The sequence below is a fragment of the Scyliorhinus canicula genome, chromosome 15 (genome assembly GCF_902713615.1).
Source record: "Scyliorhinus canicula chromosome 15, sScyCan1.1, whole genome shotgun sequence".
In the NCBI taxonomy this organism is placed as follows: Eukaryota; Metazoa; Chordata; class Chondrichthyes; order Carcharhiniformes; family Scyliorhinidae; genus Scyliorhinus; species Scyliorhinus canicula.
The window spans coordinates 109256761-109274066 of NC_052160.1; the positions used below are offsets into that span (position 1 = coordinate 109256761).

Consider the following 17306-nt stretch of genomic DNA (forward strand, 5'->3'; position numbering starts at 1 on the left):
CAGGCCACCCCCGGACCTTTTCACGCCAAGGTCCTGCTGGCTGAGAGCAGGTGTGAATGGCCCCGGCGGGACTCGGGCTTTTTACAACGGCCGCTTGGCCCACCTTGGCCGAGAATCGCAGGGGGGGGGGGGGGCATGTATAGCCGTGCCAACCACGCCAGGAATGGCGCTGATTGAATCGTGTCCTAGCGTGGGGGCGACATGGCACGATTCTCGCCTGTTGTAGGGATTCTCCCGCCCGGGCTGAGAGAATCCCGCCCCCAGTCTCTCAGCTGAACCTCATACCTGCACAACCTGCAACCTCACTACTCATCACATTCCCTTTGCCCACTTCCCTTTACTGTCTTGCACACTGCCATGATGTCCTCCTCCGACTCTCACACTCTGCACTTCATCCCCTTACCACTATTGCGACCCTCAATTGTCTAAATCTCATACCTTGCACTTAACATCTGCACTATCCTACCATAACAGTTGCATGCCAAAAACAGCTCGCAGAACCATCTCTAACCCAGTCTTTCATGTGAGAGAAGATCACACACAGATCAAGCAGCACCAAGGCACCAGAGAAGACAGAGATCTATTGCTCAATCCCTCCCTGAGGACATACTGGATATCATGGGCAGGAGATGAGCAGAAATTTTAGAGGAACTGATACACAGGGCCTATCCACAGCTCATCCATTTCTCCCTTCCTCCCACTGCCATCTCATCCTACATGCCAAACTGCAGCTGCTTTCTGTGACACATATCTATCCTCGTTTTTCATTCATGTTTATAGCTATCTCCTGTCCCGCTTTTCTCTTTCTTATGAAGCCCAGGAAATGGTGTCGTGAGAGTGCCTGCACTGGACATCAATACATTTGACCCAATGTGGCACCAAGGAGCTTGGGTAAAATTGAAGTCAATGGGGATCAGAGGAAAATCTCTTGGCAGTTTCTAAGGCCCAACTTGCTGCTTCATTTTGCCTCCACCATAAGGCCAGAAGTGGAAATGTTAGCTGCACGCTCAATGTTCGGTGCCCTTTGCTGTTCTTCAGAAAATGAAACCGCGTGTGCTAACGTGCAGCAATACTTGGACAAAATTAAGGCTTGGGCTGATTAGGCGACTCGCCTTTTAGCTCAGATCAAGTGTAGTATTTGTACTTACATCTCTCTTGTGGGGACCATGAATTGGATTCAATTTGAATTGCTTTTTGGAGCAAGCAAGATGATGAATTAAAGGCTTGTCCATCCACTCTGTCCATTGGCTTTGTAACTTTAAGGAATAAAATCTTTTTAAAAATCTGTACCGCACAAGTGCCAGGTAATTACTATATGCAAGAGGGAACCTAAACACCTCCTCTTGATGTTCATTGGCATCATCATCAAAACTCACACTCACCCGGCACAAGTCAGGAAATGTGAAGGAATATCCTCAACTTTCGTACGTGCAAACATACAAATTAGGAGCAGGAGTAGACCAGTCGGCCCTTCGAGCCTGCGTCACCATCCATATATCAGGGCTATTTGGGTTGTAACCTTGACTCCACATTCCCGTCTATCCCCCTTACCTTCTCACCCAGAGCTTACCAAGAATCTATAGATAGCAGCCTTAAAGATATTCAAAAACTCTGCTTCCACCACATTTTGAAGAGAGTTGCAAAGACTCACAAGCCACAGAGAGAAATTCATCTAATCTCTTTCCTAAATGGGTGACCACTTATTATTAAACATTGGCCCCGAGTACGAGGTTCTCTCACAAGAGGAAACATCCTCTCCACCTAGACTGTCAAGATCGCTCAGGATTTTATACGTTTCAAGTCTTCTAAACTCCAGCAGATACAAAACTAGACTGCCCAACCTTTCCTTTTACAACAACCTATCCCATCCAGGTACTAGATTAGTAAGAATTCTCTGAACTGCTTCCAATGCATTTACATCCTTCCTTAAATAAGGAGACCAACACTAAACAGATGTGGTCCCACCGATGTGGGTATAACTGAAGCATAACCACCCTACTTTTGTAATTCAATTCCTCTTTTAATAAACAATGACATTCAATTTGTTTTTCTCGATAACTGCAGCTCCAAGAAAACTCAAGAAACTCAAAACCATCCATGACAAAACAGTCGCTTGATTGGTGCCCCATCCAACACGTTAAACATTCACTCCTTTTGCTACCAGTGACATATGACAGTAGTGTGTACCATCTGGAAGATGCAACTCAGCAAGGCTTCACCAACTGCACCTAACAAACAGTCGCCTTCTTGAACTGGCAATGCTGCTGTTAATGTGGTGAGGGTACAGCCATAATACTTATAGGGAAACTTATAGGGAACTTGCAGGTGATTGTGTTCCCACTGCCTGCTGCCCTTGTCCTCCTAGGTTGCAGAGGTTGTGGGTTGTTAGGACATTGTGGCTGTACCCTCACCACATTAGCAGCAACATTGCCAGTTCAAGAAGGCGATTCACGACCACCTTCTCAATGGAAATAAGGGATGGGCAATAAATGTTGGCCTTGGCAGTGATGCCCACACCCCATGAATGAATAAACAAGCATAATGCACACACAACCTATCACTTCTCCTGTTAGATCGAAAGATATCTCCCCTTAGTCAGACAGGAGTAACAAATGATCATCTGATGCTGAAAGAAAGTAACCAAATTGTGAAATTATTTGGAATTAAAATAACGCACAAATGCTGCAGGTCTGAATTGAAAACCATACATGCTTGGAATATTTAACAGGTGAGTCATCACCTGAAAGACAAAGATAGGCTTATCTGTTGGAGGTGGTCATGTGATATGATTTAGTCAGCTTTTAAAATTATCTTTCAACCCATTACAGATTTTGCAAGTGATTGGCTTTCAATTTAATTTTAATATATTACAATGCATGGAAACGATTAAAATGATTCATCTGAATCATTCTTTGTAGGGTGGGGAATTTCCTTCAATTTTAGAGCACACACTCCAGTCTAGATATGATTGTAATGTGAACATTTGCGTCTCAATGTGCTGTTTAATGGCTGCTTTGATCCATTTATTCCTAAGAGGTTAAGACCTCTGCTAAAATAGCAGAGAGGCACGACACATGAACATGAGCTGCAGGTTTGTAAAAAAAATACTGCTATGAGAAACTATTCAAAGAGGGTCAAGGCAGCACATTCAAACTCCTCAATCCTCAGACACTTGTTTAAATTTTATTTCAGCCCGAACAGTTCATCCCACCTTGTTTCGAGGTTCAACCTAAAACGTAAAGGTGCCAATCGGCCCGCCCGCCAACCACCAAAGCAGACAGGCCAGATAAAATTGCATTTGGTTGGCTCCTTAATGGTCTAAATTGCCTACTTGAGTGTTGGTAGGAGCGCTGTTGACTCTCACACACACGCACCATTGAAATATTGCGAGATGACGCTGAGATGCGTCCCCACATTTTTTCAAACTATTTCATGCGCCTCTGGCTCGGACGTGCATCTAAAATTCTGGCCACAATTTCTGATCCAGGAAACAAGCTTGTGCTAATATTAGAATTCGCTCCTGTGCTTTGAAATCAGTTTATTTGGTGATCTGCTACATCAAAGAAGCTATCGCTGAGCTATGTCAGTAATTTTCAAACCCAGGGTCGCGGATGAGTCGCAGGTGGGTGTTGGGAGGGTCGCCGGGCCGTGTGTAGTGGCTTTCCCGATCACAGAGCCAGGCGTCGTGGCATTCCCGACTGGCTTTTAAAAATACCGGCTTTCAGAATGCCGGCCGTTCCGCGCATGCGTGCCCCCTCAGCAGTGCGCAGTGCTGGAGCCCAACGGGCTGACCCAGGAGCAGATTTTATTTTTTTTTAAATCGCTGAATTCTTCCTGCCTGGAGCGGTGGCAGAGAGATGGTCACGCTGACATCATAGGCGGGATTCTCCCTTACCCGGCGGGGCGGGGGGTCCCGGCGTAGCGGAGTGGCGCCAACCACTCCGGCGTCGGGCCTCCCCAAAGGTGCGGAATTCTCCGCACCTTTAGGGGCCAAGCCCTCACATTGAGGGACTAGGCCTGCGCCAGAGCAGTTGGCACCACTCCGACTGGGGCCAAAACCGGCAACAACGGCCTTTGCCGCCCGGCGCCGACCAAAAGGCCTACGCCGGTTCGCGCATGTGCCGGTGCGTCAGCTGCCGTTGACGTCACCGGCGGCGCATGCGCGCTGGGGGATTCTCTTCCGCCTCCGCCATGGTGGAGGCTGTGGCGGTGGCGGAAGAAAAAGAGTGCCCCCACGGCACTGGCCCGCCCGCCGATCGGTGGGCCCCGATCGCGGGCCTGGCCACCGTGGAGGCACCCCTCAGGGTCCGATCGCCGCGCGCACCCCCAGGACCCCAAGGGCTCGCTCGCGCCGTCGATCCCGCCGCCACCAGAGGTGGTTTAAACCTCGGCGGCGGGAGAGGCCTCCCAGCGGTGGGACTTGGGCCCATCGCTGGCGGAGAATGGCCGCAGGGGGCTCGCCGATCGGCGAGGGGCGATTCCCACCCCCGCCAATTCCCGGGTGGCGGAGAATTTCTGCCACGGCGGGGGTGGGATTTTCGGCGGCCCCGGGCTATTCTCCGACCCTGCCGGGGGTCGGAGAATTGCGCCCCATATGTTGAGCACGAGAAAGATTCCCCCATTTTACAGCTGCCAGCAGTGCTGGTGTGAACTCCAAGGCCTCTGGTGAACAACCCATGAAGAAGCTGAAAACAGGAACAAAGCAGCATAAAGATGATTACTTGAAATTTGGGTTATTAATTGTGCCACTGCAAATCAGGATTCAAAGTTCATGTGTGTTATATGCAGGGAAGCACTGGCAAATGAAAGTTTTAAACCCTTAAAACTTCAAAGACATTTGAAGACTAAACATGGCGAGTTCGAGGACATACCTCCCTATTGTTTTCACCGGATTCGGTGAGATCTTAATTCATAGCTGAAGACATTATCAGAAATGCAACATTAAACAACAAAGGAAGTGAGATCGTGAGGACCAAGCAGCCTCACCTATTACATAAATGTAAGTGAAAATGGTGGGTCATGAAGGTCAGCGGGCGTGGGTCATGAAGGTCGGCCGGTGTGTGTCATGATAGTCAGCTGGCGTAGGTCCAGAAGACTGGCCGTAGTCGGTTTCAAAAGTCCACCGGCATGGGTCACAAAGGTCAGCTGGCATAGGTCCCGAAGGATGGCTGGTTGGTAAAAATGGGTCCCGGGCTCAAAAGGTTGAAAACCATTGAGCTATGTCACCTGCTGTAGCCACAACTAGAGCTCCAAACCAGGGACATGGGCAACACTGTATGTGGGTGTCAAGATTGCTGTGCCTTTGAACTTTGATGCTACAAAGCTGTCCCAGCTGGCAGCAGTCGGTATCAGCAGCAATGTATCTCAATTTTGTTAAGCATTGCTGTAGGTGAGTAAGGGCTGCCTTCTCCCATCCCTAGCGTGTTTCTCGACAGCAGCATGTTGGTTATGTGTGGCGATTCTTTGATTTTGTTGATTTAATTTATTCTCGATTGAACATTTCCGAACCTTTATAAATAGTGGCGTTCCAGCTCAGCTTAGGCAAAGGTCATTTTTCTAACACAATCCCATTATTATTAATAATAGCTAAATTGATTCAAACTCTTTTCATTAATTTCTTGCTGATGTGCTGTATCAACTAGGAACTATTGAATTATTTGCTCTTTTATCCTTCATCAATGTTTCGCGACCTCACATTTTTGTTTGATTGAACAAGTTAGTGCAGCCACACAAACAGTCTCCTTTCAGTTAGATTAGTGTCTCTGAAGAGTGAGATATGGCCATTAATTACTATCTCTAGCTCACCACCATGCCAGGCCATTTAACCACCATCAAACCCTAATATTGTCCTTGCATAATATGAACAACATTGTTCACATTGTTAATGATATGTTAATTATACTTTTAAGATGCACAAGTTAGAGAATTGTTTGATTAAATACTGAGAGCACTTATAAAGAGAGATTGCTGGAACACTGGTAGGAAACAGACATACGTCATGCCGCATTCTGTGAATAAACCTATTATCAAGTCATGTGTTAGTGTCTAATTTCTTTCTTCAACTGGTTTGAGACAGAAAAAAACACACATTTCTGCACAGCAGGAATCAATAGAAAGTAATCAAGGGCAGTAAATCTTGATTCCTGTACTCTCCCTAATCAAGGAATGCCACACAATAACTACCAACCCAATGGAGATCAGATCATTTAGCACAATCTGTGATTCAAAGCTGGGATAACACTGGGGCAGCACGGTAGCATGGTGGTTAGCATAAATGCTTCACAGCTCCAGGGTCCCAGGTTCGATTCCCGGCTGGGTCACTGTCTGTGTGGAGTCTGCACGTCCTCCCCGTGTGTGCGTGGGTTTCCTCCGGGTGCTCCGGTTTCCTCCCACAGTCCAAAGATGTGCGGGTTAGGTGGATTGGCCATGCTAAATTGCCCGCAGTGTCCTAAAAAGTAAGGTTGTTGGGGGGGGGGGGGGGTTGTTGGGTTACGGGTATAGGGTGGATACGTGGGTTTGAGTAGGGTGATCATGGCTCGGCCATGATCGAGGGCTGAAGGGCCTGTTCTGTGCTGTACTGTTCTATGTTCTATGGTCTGTATGGCACAGTTCAACACGAGGCATTATCAAGATTGGATTGGATTGGATTGGATTTGTTTATTGTCACGTGTACCGAGGTACAGTGAAAAGTATTTTTCTGCAAGCAGCTCAACAGATCATTCAGTACGTGGAAGAAAAGGGAATTAAACAAAATTCAAGAAAATACATGAGAATACATAATAGGGCAACACAATATATACAATGTAACTACATAAGCATTGGCATCGGATGAAGCATACAGGGTGCAGTGTTAATGAGGTCAGTCAATAAGAGGGTCATTTAGGAGTCTGGTGACAGTGGGGAAGAAGCTGTTTTTGAGTCTGTTCGTGCGGGTTCTCATACTTCTGTATCTCCTGCCCGATGGAAGAAGTTGGAAAAGTGAGTAAGCCGGGTGGGAAGGATCCTTGATTATGCTGCCCGCTTTCCCCCGGCAGCGGGAGGTGTAGATGGAGTCCATGGATGGGAGGCAGGTTCGTGTGATGGACTGGCTGGTATTCATGACTCTCTGAAGTTCCTTGCGGTCCTGGGCCAAGCAGTTGCCATACCAGGCTGTGATGCAGCCCAATAGGATGCTTTCTATAGTGCATCTGTAAGAAATCTATAGATGGAGACCAAAACAACACCAAGATACACTGATATAATTGAAACAGCTGGTCCTAGTGTTATGTGACAATGTGAGCACTGTCATGGATTAAGGGCTAAATTGTCACAAGTGGATATGAAAATGGACAGCAACGTGGGGACATGGCTCGAAGTGGATCCACTTCACCATCAGTAAGTAACGCACATACTGTTTTGCCGGCTGCTGGCCAAGTCTGTCCCCCAGAGGTGCAAGTGGATGGGTCTTTGGAAGAACCTTCAAGTGCTCCAAAATCCAGATGTTGACCAAGAGCAGCAGCTGGAGCAAGGCTTTGAACAGCCTGCTCCTGGCCACAGCTGAAGGTACAGGTGTTGCACCAGTAAAAGTGCGATGGAAAAGAAGAGCAAAGATTTGTAATAGTGAAGTGTATGCGCATATGTGTGTTACCTATTGTTCAAATATTCAAGTTTTTTTAAAATTTGAGCCACATAAACGTTATTTGTTTCCATTACTTTCCCATGTTGCCCATTCTTGGTTGTCTGCTGAACTGTCACCTGTTCAGGTATATGATGATGAATACGGGAAGAAAGGTAGTGACGCTGGGCAATGGGGGATGTGAAAGGGAGGTTTGCTTGTTTGAAAGAATGCTTTGTGTTAATGGCATTGGGGAAGCAGAACTGGAATTGTGAGGGGGGGTAACCAGATTTTGCATGCAGTCCTTAGATGGTTGAACTGTTAGAAACATAGTGCATGTTTCACGGAAATTAAACAGAATCCCATGTCGAGCACACTTAACCGGGTTTCCCAATGCTTGCAGCGTCAAAAACAATCCTGCAATTAAACGGCACTCTGCTTCATTTCGGGGCCTTGGCAAGGGATGTCGCACCGAGGCCACACTTAGTCCCATTTCCTGCACTAATGAGTTCTGATCGCCAGTGAAGGAAGAGAAAGATGATGCCCCAATTTCTAGACCCTCCACCATGTCCTCTGGACCACTCCCCCCTATGCACCAACTCGCTAATAAGCAGGTCATCGAGCCTGCCGCACCCCACTTTATAAGAGGCAAGGTACTCCTGGGCCCGATCCTCAGCATGGGCCGCATGGGCATCTTGGCAGTGCCACCTGGGACTTTGGCATTGTTAGAGTGGCACCTATGTGACACTGCCAGGGTGTCCAAGGTGGCTGGTTGGCATTGGGGATGCCAGGGTAGCACCCAGCCTAGAGCCCGACAACCCAGGGGCCCCCAATCACCTAGTCAACCCCCCACCCCACAAGAGCCGGTATGCCTGGACTACATTTGTAGAAACCAGTGCTGAACAGGTACTCCGAGGCAAAGCCATTAGATCCGGGCGCTGGGTAGAACCATTGCAGACATATTTAAGTGAGACAAACTGCTCACTTGAATATGAAAGCCAAGATGTGGAGATGCTGGTGGTGGACTGGGGTGCGCACAGTAAGGAGTCTTACAACACCAGGTTAAAGACCAACATGTTTGTTTCAAATACTAGCTTTCGGAGCTCTGCTCCTTCCTCAGGTGAATTCACATGAGGAAGGGGCAGTGCTCCGAAAGCTAGCATTTGAAACAAACATGTTGGACTTTAACCTGGTGTTGTAAGACTTCTTAATATATTGAATATGAAAATCTGGGATCCGACCTAAATGGGGAGGATCCAGATCACGACGTCACGTGACATTTTGTTAGGTCTCACAAGGCGTGACGAGGCCGGAAAATCTCATTCAGAGGCCTTTTGCGAGATTTACCGGCCTCGTCACATCCCAAATCGGGCATGGCCGATAGGTCACGCCCATAGTGAGCCTCGCATTCCAAGCAGCATATGCACCACTGATGGTGAAATGAGAGCAGCAGCTTCTGTCGCGTCTTCTTCTCCCTCCTCCTCTCCTTCCTCCTACTGCTCATGATCAGTTGTGCTAGATTACTTGTTCCTCCTTCTCGTTCAGAGTGGCACAGTGGTTAGCACTGCTGCCTCAGAGTGCCAGGTACCCTGGTTCAATTCGGCCTTGGATGACAGTTTGTGTGGAATTTGCAGGTGTCTGTGTGGGTTTCTGCTGGGTGCTCCGGTTCCCTCCCACAATCCAAAGATGTGCAGGTTGGGTGGATTGACCATGATAAAAATTGCCGCTTAGCATCCAGGGATGTGCACATTGAGTGGGATAACGGGAATAGGGTGGCAAAATGGGCCTAATTAGGATGCTCTTTCAGAGGGTCAGTGCAGACTCGATAGGTCAAATTGCCCCTTCCTGCAATGTAGGATTCTTCTCATTTTAATCCAAACTGTGCTGTGATGCAATGTTGTTCAGAATGCAGTACATCAAAACCATTCTGGATACAGTGGCTGCTAGGCGTGGAGGGTGTCACCAGATCTGTCCAGGCATCCGAAACGTAATTTCACCATGCTGATAGCTTATTTCATAACACACATGTTGGTCATGCGATTTTCACTGTAATGTTCCTGGTCCTTATTCCTCAGAATTCTCTCTGAGAGGTGTCATTAAATGGTGTCCCATTCCCCCAAATGGCTAACCATTCAGTCTGCTTGAGCTGCAAAGGGTTGAGGGAGAATGGACTGCTGCAGTATGAAACCTATGGTCCCTAACTTCCTCGGAGGGGCAACCAGTGTTGGATTGTCACTCCGTACCACCTTATCTATGCTTGAAATGTAAAGTGCCTGTCTCGCTCCACCTTAACGGCTCAGGCAGGGTGAGGCTGAAGAAGCGAAGCGCTTCCACATTTCTCACGGCAAAGTACAAATGCAGCAGAGCAAAGGAGGACACACACCCTTTTTACGGGACTACCTGCATTAAAGCAGAGGAGTTTAAATGTTCTTTTGAAAGGGAGAAGGTAAGTGAATGGGATAGGGGTTCAGACATTGGGGAGAGTTTCAGATATTAAGTGGGGGGGGGGGGGGAGAACAGGGGCATCATGGGAGTCAGGAGCCCAGACAACGGGATTGTAAACATTAGAGGGGGGATGGATCCAGTCAGTGGGGGGAGGGAGGGGAAGGGAAGGGGATGGGGGGAATGGTAAATAGGGAATGACAATTGGGTTATGGGGTGTTGTTGGGTTAGAGGGGTTTGGTTCAGGGAGGTTAGGAAATACTGTGCGGGTGGGAGATAGGGAATACTGTGGGGATGGGTGCTTAGTTGGGGCTGGATGTGGCGGGGTGGGGGGGGGGTGGGGGGCTGGTCCCCTAGAAGGTCAGGAGAGTGAGGGATGTACTGTATGGGACTACTCATCTGGGTGTTTAAAACAGTTACTCTGAAGCTAGAATTGCTTTTTTCCCTTCTAACTCTTGAGTAACTGTCTGTAAAATTGGCAATACCATCCAAAGTAAGCGATTTAAATCGCTTCTGTTGGATGATTCCCAGCCTAATGCAATTCTCCAGGGGAAGTTAGCCCTGCTGGAAAATTGCCAGGTAAAGCCTTATGTGGGAACTTCCAAGAGGGATTTCCCACTGTTTCTTGGGGGCACCCCACAACTGCGACGCCAGGAAGCGAGCAAGTTATGGTCCAATGTGGTCATTATGGGAAACTTGCGCCCACCAGATTAAAGATCCTTTTTTGGTTGCAGTTCAGTTGCACATTGATGCAGGGCAATTCTTGCAGTTGATAAATACTCCTGGGTGGCCAGGGAATGCTTTAAGTACCACAAATGTGTCGTCGCTATTGCCCTGCACTGGTCGGAAACAAGCCCACCGCCACAAAGCAAAGCAGTTGCTCATTCTGACTGGCATCATCACATAGTTAATGGCACTAGAATACAAGTTGTCAGTCATCCATCTCATGCATTTGTATGTCATTGACTGAGAGACCCTACAAATGTCTCAGGCGGAGCGCTGATAGGTTTCTGGGCAAAACTGCTGAGGGAAGTGGTGAGCACTGTTCCATATGCTTCTGGAACCCACCTCTTCATTCATCTGAGGAAGGAGCAGTGCTCCGAAAGCTAGTGATTCAAAACAAACCTGTTGGTCTTTAACTTGGTGTTGTAAGACTTATTACTGTGCTCACCCCAGTCCAACGCCGGCATCTCCAAATCGGGGGAAGTGGTGGCTCCGACAGGCAGTGGTAAAGCACGACCATCATGTCCAGTGGCAGCAGGTCATGTTCCAGCAGACTGCAGATGTGATTCCCTGAGCACCCTAGGATACTGCTGTTCCTGCATGTTGAGAAAGCTTGTCCTCTTTATGTCTGCCAGGTCTGTCTTCTTGCAAGCCATATTTCTCTGCTGGTACTCTCTCCTGCAAGCTGCTGGTGCGAGTATCCTTAGTTCTCACCCGAGATCCATTGTAACACAGTGGAAACAGAACCCTTGCAGATCTGAGAGTTCGGAGCTCCAAAGTGGAGATCAGGCCTTTGAACCTCCAAGCATAGATCGACCCTTCCAAAGTCAGTAAAATTAACCTCTCTGCCTGAGTAATCCTGAGCAAACCCTTTCAGAGAAGCAGGTTAGAAAGCAGCTAAGAATTCTTGGTTATTTTCTCCCGAAATTGCCATTTGGTTCTCAACTTGCTTTCACTGGCAATTTCCAGGAAGCCCATGGGCCCATAAATTTAAACAGCAAAACCCATGCCAATGTTGATCGCATTGAGTGATTAACATAATGAAATTGACAACCCACCTCTCTTGAGGGCATTTCACTCACGTAGACGACTCTGCTGGAGTGAAATGCATAACCGAGTACAAGATGGAGCCAACTTCCTGACACATCAATTTTTTCCTGCTTCCAGCTACACTCAAATCCATGCGTATTAAAACTCCCCGCATGGGTTTATCGGTGTTGAAGATGTAGAAACAGATCAGCAATTGTGCACAAATGAGAAAGAAAAACAATTTTTGAAGTTGTATTTAAACAATTCCTTTGTGTCAATGGGTGTCTGAAGCACAACAGTGTGAAAATTGTACCGTTGTTAGGGAATCAGGCCCCGATTCAAATCCCAAGCTCACCGAAGTTGGGTGATTTCAGAGCAATATTCCGTCCGAGCCTGCATGGCCTCAACCCTATTAGTTACCACAGGCCATGCACACGTTGTGTCCTTTAATGTTGTATATATGTATGACTACGGAAATAAAGATAAACATTCCGCACATCAAAGAATGTGTTGTGCACAACAAAATAAACTCATGGGGGGGGGGGGGGGTGTTGTTTGATATCACTTTGTAAACTAGATTATGATAGTTCTTCCAATTAGGTATGTTACAGCCTTCCGGACTTAACATTGAGTTCAACAACTTCAGACTGTGAACTCTCTCATCCACCTTCTCCCCATTTTTATTTCTATCAATTTATTTTTGTTTCTTCCATCAATCCGTTTTTCCCTCACCATTGTCTACCCTCCCCCCAGCCCACCCAACTATGGCCATCTGTTCCATGTTCCAGGTTGTCCTTCAACAACTGCTAACCCCTGTTCTCCCATTGTTATGACACCACGGGCTAGTGGGCAGTCAATTCCAGCCCCATTTGACCCAGAGTCATAACATAATTAAAATTAACTATTAATTCTGAGAGAAAACCCAAAGTCTTTGGCCACCCAAAAACTATAGTCACCAGGGTTGTGAATTTAAACACAATTATTTATTATTAATAACAATAACTATAATTAAATAGGCAGCAAATAAAAACTGGTTAACAGTGATCTAATTCCTTACCCCCTTCTTTAACTTGCCCCACCTTCTACACACACGACAGAGAAAAACAGAAGGGAAAGAGGGGTGTAAAAGAGAATAATATGAAAAGTAAAGGGCTAAAAGTCTTTGTTTCAGATGGACATTCTCCAGTTAGATTGTTTTCATCTAGGCTTTCAGTTGAGTGTACTTGCATTCAGCCTGTAATGGTTTTCACTGTAGATTGATCAGGAAAGCTTCTTAAAGTTTCTTCTCTCAGGGTTCAGGACCTTTCTCCTCCTGGGTCCTCTGAAAACCACCACCTAGTTGAACCCAATCACCGTCTGTTGCTGGGCAGGATATGGTCCTTAGCCAATCCATTGGTGACCAGCCAACCAACCGAACTGAAGCTATCCAAACTCTCGGGTGCCAGAAAGTCTGAGTTCTTCTGTTCAAAATCTAAGTATTCAGAGCACAGTGAACTATTTTGAAACTTTTGAGTTCCTCACTTCCTCTGCTCAACTTAAAAGGTATATGTCCATTGACGATCCATGCATCAAAAATGATGACGGCAAAGTAAAATAAATGGAAATTAAGGGAATCAACTGGAAGGGCTCCTCCACAATTAACATACCCTGATCCCCTCAAAATAAGGGGAAGTAGATTTAGGACTGAGTTTAGGAGGAACTTCTTCACCCAAAGGGTTGTGAATCTATGAAATTCCTTGCCCAGTGAAGCAGTTGAGGCTCCTTTATTAAAATTTTTAAGATAGAGATAGATAGTTTTTTGAAGAATAAAGGGATTAACGGTTATGGTGTTCGGGCCGGAAAGTGGAGCTGAGTCCACAAAAGATCAGCCATGATTTCATTGAATGGCAGAGCAGGCCCGAGGGGCCAGATGGCCTACTCCTGCTCCTAGTTCTTATGTTCTTATTATCTCTTAAGGTGCTACTTTCAGCACCCTTCTTATTCATTATCACCACCATTTACATTGACTTTTTGTCGATGACATCTTTGTTAATTTCCATCAATTGCTCTTTCCAGGGTGCTCTTTCCAGGAGCTGGTGCAGACTCGATGGGCCGAATGGCCTCCTTCTGTACTGTAAATTCTATGAAAATTGCTGGTTCTCTCTCCCAATGCACTGCACCAAGCTCCTGCACCACCCTCCTCTCACAACAGTCTAAATCTGATCCTATTTCCAGTTCTCTCTAGCTTTGACAGTCAACCAGACCCAAAACGCCAGCTCCTTTCTATCTCCAAAGATGCTGTCGGACCTGCTGAGCTGGTCCAGCATTTTCTGTTTTTGTTTCAAATTCCAGCATCTGCAGTAATGTGTTTTTATGATAGTTTGAGCCGTACACTGAATAGAACATTAACCCGGCTGAACAGAAAGCTTCATCTGGAAACCCCCAAAAGTTCTACAGGTGGAAGAGTGAGGAGTAAATAAATAGAGTGCTTCGATCTTAAGCAAATATTAGCTTTCCTTCATGGAAGATAGAGCTAAAAAATGATAAAATAATTGACAGTAATGTTTTGTAGAGGGAAGAACGAAAGTGCTTCTACCTCAAGATCATTTTGTAAGATGGTCAATATATAGTGTTAAAGCTAGTTAAGAGGTCTGTATCTTTTGTCCTGCAGTGTCCATCATGTCAGAGCATGCGCCTGAGCATTTATTTTATTCAATTACAAATAAATTTGAGTAATCTTTCCGCAGCTGCAGATCCTTATTTTGGTATCAGAACCCCACCACAGTTTTTGAACAACCTGCAAGTCACCTCACCAGATATTAACTCTGGCTGACAAATGTTTTCAGGAATTAGTTTTGATCCTGCCTTTTCTTCCTCTTCCATGATTTGAACCCGATGATGGGTGATGAAAAGCCAGCAGTTCCCAAAAAGGGCGGGAAGAAATCTCTGAATAAAACACAAGCCAAAGGCAGCAAGAGGATCCAGGAAGGAGAGTTACTCCATCAACATCTACAAAGTAATGAAGCAGGTCCACCCCAACATCAGCATCTCCTCAGAGGCCATGAGCATCATGAACTAATTCATCAACGACATCTTCGAGCGCATGGTGGGTGGGGTTTCCTGGCTGGCCCATTATAAGAGGCAAACCATCAGCTCCCGGGAGATCCAGACCGCCATGTGCCAGCTGCTGCTCGGAGAACTGGCCAAGCAGGCTGTGTTGGTCAGGGCAAAGGTGGTGACCAAGTACACCAGTTCCAAGTAAAACTCCACCACATATTGAAAAACACACACAGTTGTTTCTCCCATTACAAGCAGAGAATTGCCGTGATAAACAAATAAAGACACCAATGTAAATCTTTGTTTCTTTCTATCAGCACATTACAAACTCCTCTGTACTGCAGTTTACTGTAAGTTCATCCATTATCATATTTCTGAATCTTTGATTTTAATTTCCCACAGCTTTCCTACCTTTTTAGTTATCAGTCGAGAGGATTATTAACTTAACGCAACAAATCTACTCTTCAAATACTCAAGCGGAATTTTTTTCTTCTGCAGTGCTGCATGTTTATTGAAAAGGGCACTATAAAGTGCAATTAAATTTGTCAGTCAATGAATCTTTCTCTGGAGAACACAGAACATTAATGCGTGGTTAGTAAGTGGGTGTGCAGCATAAGCTTGTAATTAAGGTATTGCTCATCTCATGAAAGTAAATATTTCTGAGCAAAGCGATCACGAATAGCGTCGGCTCTCTTCGTCATCCTGCACTTTTAAAGACATAGCATTTCTTATTAAGATGTGTCTCTTCACACACCTTACATATTTTTGCAGTCGTGTCACACAAATTTTAACATCAGTTGAATGAAGTGTAAAGTTTACAAAAACAGAATATTACATTTAACATTAAAATTGTATTTAGTTGATTTTCTATGTTTCGATTGACAGACCACACAGTGTAATGGAGAAACATTCTCCTCGTGACAGCAGAATTCAGTCAAGTATTCAATTAAAGATTCAGAGGTATTATGATCCGGGGAAACTAATCCATGGCTCATTTATTCTTAGTGTGAAAAAACTGACAGCACAAAATATGAACACAAAAAATACTACAAATTACATAACAATAGATGTGGAGCTGCTCGATCGTATACAATATGAGTAAGTGAGCATCTATATATTAATTTACGAATCTCCTGAAGTTCACTGCAAGTGGGAGGATACTGCTACTAATCTGGGGCTCTCTGTTCCTGCCATAATTATTTAAGATCACAAATTCCGATTCACTCAAAAAGGCACACGCTGAGGTAATTTTAAAGGTAATTGTCTTTCTCTGATCCAACTCCTCCTCAGTCAGTAATAAATGACTGCCTTCTTTTCTCTTCTTCTTTTCTACTTTTTATGTCCTGGATTTTGCAATCAGAGTAATGGTCCTTACTAAGGACTAAATCACAGTTCCAGTGCCTGCACGCGTACAATTAGAAGTGAAAATCAAGAGGTTGCTGCCTGATTTTCACATCTCCACAAGTTTCACTCCATCATTATCCTGCCAAGAGACTCAACAGACAAATACATGAATGGTGAGAATATGAGGTACCCACCAGATGTCCAGCTAAACAGGCCAGAAAAGGTTAGGGCTCACTCATTCAAAATCAGGTGAATCTTAACGGTGTGATAAGTCATCATTTCTAGCAAACAATCTTTGGCACTGCAAAGCTATAAACGTAGGGAATGGCAAACACTGTGGTTCACCACTGACTGCAAAATACAAGCTATTTTTCTGCATCCACGTGTGACACTTCGATATAAATCACCTTAAATGTAATGGATTTGCACTGGGTGTAACTTTTTCAATATTCTCATTTAAGATGAGGGCAAATTTAGAGGAGAGCAAGATTTTGGAGGGTTATAGAGCTGGGCGAGGTTATAGAGAAAGTGTAGCGGAGAAGTGACCGGGCCCTTGGAGTCCTGAGGGCTTCCAACTTTGGAGTGGGGCCAGAGGTCAGGCCCTGCCCACTGTGGGGCATTCCCTATTGGGCACTAGGTTGTCAACAGCAGAGACTGTTGACCTTGGAAGACAACAGGCAGGCCTCTCAGGACAAGAGACCAAGTTTGCTCGACAAGGTAGTGGGGGGGAGGGGGGGGGGGGTGCGGGGGCAGGTGGGAACGGGAGGGCGGGGGGGGTGGTACCTAAACATGGAATGCTGGAGGAGAGCACAGTAATTAGTCTTACGGTACCAGTTTGAAGTCCAACAGGTTTGTTTCGAATCACTATCTTTTGGAGCAGAGCTCCTTCCTCAGGTGGTGGCCTGATGGGTCATACAGCTGATGGGTCGTCTGCGGTCAGAGGGACCCAAAGGGGTGCACTGGGGGGGCACCTATATGGCCCATGGCACGAGGTTCAAAGCGGACTGTTAGCAGTGTGCGCAGTTGCATGGCTGCCTTGCTGGCTGCAGCAATGGTGCTCCATGTCCGTCCACCCTGACCCCACAGCCCACCTACTGGCCACCTCCCACTACTCCCCACAGCCCTGGCAGACGCCCTC

The 17306-nt window shown here is 46.2% G+C and overlaps 1 protein-coding gene across 1 annotated transcript in view; it reads right to left on the bottom strand.

Moving 5' to 3' along the window:
- The window catches only part of LOC119978492 (metabotropic glutamate receptor 4-like), a 1510615-nt gene that overhangs the window by 175620 nt on the left and 1317689 nt on the right, over positions 1 to 17306 (bottom strand). The window lies entirely within an intron of this gene.